Source organism: Sesamum indicum, linkage group LG8 (genome assembly GCF_026168435.1).
Source record: "Sesamum indicum cultivar Baizhima isolate 11 linkage group LG8, ASM2616843v1, whole genome shotgun sequence".
NCBI lineage: Eukaryota > Viridiplantae > Streptophyta > Magnoliopsida > Lamiales > Pedaliaceae > Sesamum > Sesamum indicum.
Window position 1 is genome coordinate 3,580,153 of NC_142664.1, and position 6,228 is coordinate 3,586,380.

The window sequence follows — 6,228 nt, forward strand, 5'->3', positions numbered from 1 at the left end:
TTCATCTTACATCACATAACATATTTCTTTTATATGCTCGTGGGAATTGCGTGTACAAATGACTAGTTTGTACAAAAGCAAAATCCATTATATATGTGAATATTATAGGTCTTGATTGCCAAACCATACTACTTAAAAAAGCAAATTGGACTGTTCTGAATTGAACTTGACTCGCTAATACATTAATTGAACTATATTGACTAAATTAAACAATATCTCAACGAGTTTCAGCTAAAGAAACAATCGACAACAATTAGCTCTCCTTAGTTGGGGTCATCAACGAGTACTGGGCTTGACTTATAAGTGTGTTAATGAAATTATAATGATCAAATTAAATAATATTTTAATAAAAAAATCATATCATGATGACTATATTCTCAAAAAAGAATATATCCTAATCTAATTTATTTAATTAATATGTTTGTGTCTTTTCTTTGATTTGAAAGAAAAAACAGAAACAATGTAAATTAGAAAGGGGCACATCACATGGCTGACAGTGTAATAATTTGCACATGAAAAATAAAAGACATATGCTTCAGAAATCAGAAATGGTAATGAATTAGAGAAATTTTATGGAGAGACAAAAGGAACCAATGTAATATTGAGCACGTGAAAGTGAAAGTGAAAGAGGATTAGTGTATTGGTGGGGTATGTCGCACCAATTCATCATAACGCTTTCTATTTTAATCTTTTCCAATTGCTTCACCTCCCTCCAATCCTCTACCCACCGATCCCATCTTAATCTAGTAATTGAAGTTAAAATTAAAGTTTTATGAATGGGCTCATTGTCAGACAGATATTATAATCAAGAGGGGTATTTATAATTTTTCAAACAACGAGAAGGTATTTGTAATTATACCAAACCTTAAGAGGTTGTAACTTACCCTAAATTTAAAGTTATGCGTTCGAGCCTTATTGAATATGTGAATATTTTGTCTCACTTTATGTAAATTATTGTAATTTATTATTAATTATTCTTAATATATTAACGTATTGACTGAGTTGATATAATATTTTAAAATCAAGCAAAAAAAAAAAACTTGTTATACGTGTCTTTATAATTAACACACTTGTATTTTTTATTTTCAAATTTATAAACCTTAAGAGAGTATATGTCTCGTGATAAGAATGGAGCCTTACGTTCAAAAGGTTGTGAGTAGTTCGAAAATGTTGGTATCTTTTTATAATAGTTTCTTGATTCTTTATTTCTTCTAATATTTTGTAAATTTAGAAATATCGATATACTAAATCAAAATTTTAATTTAAAATATTAAATAATGTAGTAATAAATTGAATTTTATGAAAAGCTCGTGAAAATTTATGAGGACTTACTGACTTGACAAAGTTGATGCTCTATATAACTATGAGGTCATGAGCTGATTTAGTCCAACTTATGTGTGGGTATTATTGGTATGCTATAATAATAGTTTATGGTTAATTACGAATCTTAGCGGACAGTGATAATTAATATGTATTGTTGTTGATTTCAAAATTTATGATATAATTATAATATATTCAGTCATTAAAATAAAACAAAAACCTTCCAACATAAATAAAAGAACACAATAATAAATAATAAATCAACCAATGAACGACATGTGAACAAAACACTTTGAAACTAGTAAAACTGTATATGAAAAAATCGCTAGAGGAAGGGCTTGAACCTTCGACCTTGTGGTTAACAGCCACACGCTCTAACCAACTGAGCTACTCCAGCTGTTGGCTCATGCTTTAAATTAAAATTTCAAATTTGAGTTGGGAGCACATACACATACCTAAAAATGGAGAAAATTTGAAATCCGAAAGAAGAATTATCAGAAGGGTGTAGTGAGTATAGCTATAAAGAGAGTTGAGTTTGAAGTTCACATCACATGACCAAAAGCTAACTCTGCTGCTCCCTTTCCCCTTTTGGTTAGACAAAAATACCAAAATATACTCATTCCCATTATTTTCCATCTCTCCTTACCACTCTCAATTACTCATTTTTCCCACCTTTAATTACACCTAACTCCAACTCATTCAAACCCACCTATGCCCTTTCCTTATCAACATATTTTGCTTTTTAAAATACGTTAAGTTACCGTCATTTTTTCTGATATTTGATATAATTATTTAAAAAATTATAAATAATTTTCTTATTTTAATGTCCGTCTAACAACGATCAACCCATTCCATTAAACCTCACTATTTAAGATCTACATAATTAATTTTCATTTTGAGAGAGTAATTACTTTTCAAACAACAATCAGGTGTTTGTAATTTTGTTAAATATCAAGGAAGATAACTGTAATGGGATAAAAAATTGTATCTATTTGCGTGTAAGTCTGGGATAAATACAAGAGTATGATGTTTCGAAACATTAAATCTCAACATTTATTAAAAATAAGGGCGTGTTTGTCGCGCAAATTCAACTTGAGACCTCATATAAATAAATGAGGAAAACAAGGGCAATCTTGTCCATTAATTTGAAAAAGGTCTTATAATCCACGAGAATGAAGGGCAAAATGGGTTTTTTCAGTAGAAACAAATCAATAAGGTCGTGTTTGGTTTGGTGTATCTGTAGCTAAGAATTTAGAATTCATTATAATAAATTTAGTACATTTGTTAGGGTTTAAGTTTCAAACGATTTGAAGTTCTTTAATTACTATTTTGAGTTTTTCTTTTTCGTAATTTTGTGATGAATTTTAAATTCATTTAATATAAAATGAAATTCTTTGTACAAATTTCTCGTTTAAATTCAATGAGGTATTTGCAAATACTGAAAATAAGCACTTATCAACTTTTTACTGAAAATAGTGTTTCAATTTTACAGTTTCCACTTCTGAACTACTTAAATTAAACAAATCTATCCAACAACTATACGCAGTTTCCTACCAATTTCTGCATCTTATTGATAAAATTATAAATATGAAACCGATTTTTCCAACACCCCATTTTTATATTTTTTCTTTACTTTTAATTTTTATTTTCAAACACTCTCAAATTTTACTACTGATTACTTGTAATTTTATCCAATTGCAAACACAATTTTAAGATCCATCCATCTAAATGAAGCCTATGTGTGATCTAATTTCCTTTAGTTTAATTAAATATTATTTAGTACTAAAAAAAGGTGAAAGACAAACACCCACTGAAATAGACATAAAAGCCCCTCAAGTTGACAAGTCACAATCCACACCACATCCAATTGCATCTTCAATGAACGGTCATTACTTTAACAATAATATTTTAAAATTTAATCCTAAAGTTCAATTAATGTGAAATTCGTCTGAAATGTAAACGAAACTATTTTACTAAATAAATATTTGATTTTGAATTTCTCAATTTTCAATTATGATGAGATTTATTATTATTTAAAAAAAAAAAAAAAAGAAAAGGTCAGCATCTTCGTCCCCACTTAAATTCCGTAAGACCTTTTTATGCCATTTTAAAAGCGACTCGTGCCCCCAAAGTTCAATTAAATTATGATGGAGAAAAAATAAATATATATTTAAAAAAAATCATCTTCATGAAAAATTGAGAGAGTGACGTAATATTAAGAAAGCGCAATACTCTTAAAACACTCGTCTACATATAAATAATTACATATAGAAATAGTCAACATACGGCTTAATGGGTGTTAATAGTAAAAGAAATCGAAGAAAATTACAATTTATGTTTTATAACTTATTTTTTATTTATAATTTTGGTTCTATTATTTTACAACTCAATAGATTTAGTACCACAAGTATAAAAATATTGCAAGTTACATCCATTAATCATTTTTGCTAAATTATTAACGGAAGGAGCACGTGCACGCAAATGGATGATAGGATGTAAATTGTAATTTTTTTAGATTTATGAAACTAAATATGCTGAATTTTAAAATAATAGGACGAAAGTTATAAATGAGGTAAGTAATGAAAGCAAGTTGCAATTTTTTCTAAAAGAAAACCCATACTTGATTGTTTTACTTGTCCATAATCATAAAATCACCAACATGACGAGGATCTGCGTGGAATCCAAAATAATAACCATTAATGCCCTCACCATCCATGGGATTTCAAAGTGAGACGTGGCTCCATACAAGTTTTGACAATTGACCTGTTATAAATATCAGTTGCTTCATTTGACAAGGTATATATCAATTAAATTGAGGTTAAGTTTTACGACCCAGTGAATCTTGATTAGAGTCTAATTTAGGAATTGGAAGGTTTTAATTGAGGGTCATCTCAATAAATCTAACGAGTTGTGTTGCAGGCCAATTCATCATTTAACTCGAAGACCTCAAGTGGATCCCATTTGATGTATTTTTACAGGTCATTACTAACCTCGATCCCAATCAAAAAACAATAATTTTTTACGTTTTCTCCGTAAATGAAAAAATGACAATATATATAATTATCCAATCAAGATTAGAAGGAATTAACCCACACAAAAACTTATATATATAATTTTAAAAAATATTTATACGAACTAATATTTTTTTATAGATTATTTATTTTACCGGCTCTCATTTTTTTTTAAAATATCTTTTTATTTCTTAAAAAATTCCAGCAAGGATAGAGTAGTAACGTTCACTTCACCATCTAGTGCTACATAATTATTTTTTATTTCAGGGAGTATTTATAATTTATCGAAGAATAAAAATACATTCGTAAGTAGGCCAAATCTTAGGGGAGCTGGTAGTTGTAATTTACCCTTGAATATAATTACTGAAACCATAACCTAAAAAAAAAAATAGAAAGATGTTATAGCCTTATATAGGAAATATTTTTGTACTTGTACAACAATCATACAGTAAGATTATACATGTCATGTGATTGATAATTTTTCACAAACTGTAATCACGTAATAAAATATATTATATTTATTATATAATTAATTTTAATAGGACTAATTATTTTTTTTCCCAGTCGGACAAACACTACGACAATGGGGTAGGTAAGGGTCGTAAAAGCACTTGTGAAGTATATTATATATATTTATATATAATTTTTTAGCTGAATGTTATTACAAGGGACCATTTGAGAAATTGCCAAAAACAGAAAAAAAGGGGCAAAAAAAAAAAAAAAAACAGTATGCATGCAGCATCCTTTTATGGTCATAGCGATGAGGTGGTCCTGTTTCTATGAGCAATTAAGGCACTATTGCTTCATTTGGTCGCCTGCTGCTTCTGGAATTCTCTTGCTTCAAACATTAACTTTTTTGGGATGAAATGATTTATTATGTTATTAATTATGCCAATATACAAAAATATATTTAAGATGAATAGAAGTTTTACCAGTTGTACACGACACATTCGACATGTGTGTATTTAGAAAAGATAAATAATTAATTCTTTTGTAATTGGAGTTTAGATTGTACGTATTTATTTGTACTTAAATAAAAGGGAAATGAACATAATTTTTTAAAAATATGATATAGAGAAAAAGATAATACTTTAAGATTGATTCGGTTCGAATTCAGCGACCTCGAGATGCGTACTCGACACAGATGCTAACTCCACCGAGATCGGATTTTGGGTTCCCTGAGAATAAAACACAAAGTGTGAGCTCGTCGGGCACGTCCCCGACAATGACCCTCCGACGCTCAAGTTAGGATGATCGAGAGAAAAGTGTGCTATCTCAAAGATCAATCTCAATAAATGCAGAACAGTTACCTTTAATGACGGCGTTTCAGATCTATATATAGGGCTCAGCAGGGCAGAGTTTGCCAGCCACGTGGCCCCATCCTGCTGGCTAGCGTCCGCGATCGGATGGCCACAATTGTCCGGGTTTTCAAAGGCAGATGGATCCGAGTCGGGTCTATTCGACCCAATCGATGGAAAAGGCGCGGATCCCCACTTAAATGACATAAATGCTCTTAATGAAGGGCTTTTTTGATATTTCCCTAACGTTTTTCATTAATCACACATCAAAGATAAAAATAAATAAAAAAATAAAAAAGACCCTGATATCGATAATTAAACAAGAATTTACTTTTTATTAATTGCGATATGGGAGCATGAGAATTGACAATAATATAAATATGGGGTTGATGGAGAGTGAAGAAAGAAAATAAAAAAGACTCCCCTTTAAAATTATTAAAAAGGTATTGATTATACCAAATGTGTGAATGATTATTTTATTTTACTAGTTGTCGTTGCACGTCGTCCCTATACGGATATAATGAATAATAGTTTATGCTTTAAAAATATATTAAAAATAAAAATAAAATACATAAATCAATACATTATATTCCACACAC

The 6,228-nt window shown here is 29.4% G+C and overlaps 1 non-coding gene across 1 annotated transcript; it reads right to left on the minus strand.

Annotated features, from left to right (window-relative positions):
• Window positions 1–1,643: 1,643 nt before the first annotated feature.
• Window positions 1,644–1,717, minus strand: TRNAN-GUU (transfer RNA asparagine (anticodon GUU)). Its single transcript has one exon. It is a non-coding gene; the product is annotated as a tRNA-Asn (tRNA).
• Between the last annotated feature and the right edge of the window lie 4,511 nt (window positions 1,718–6,228).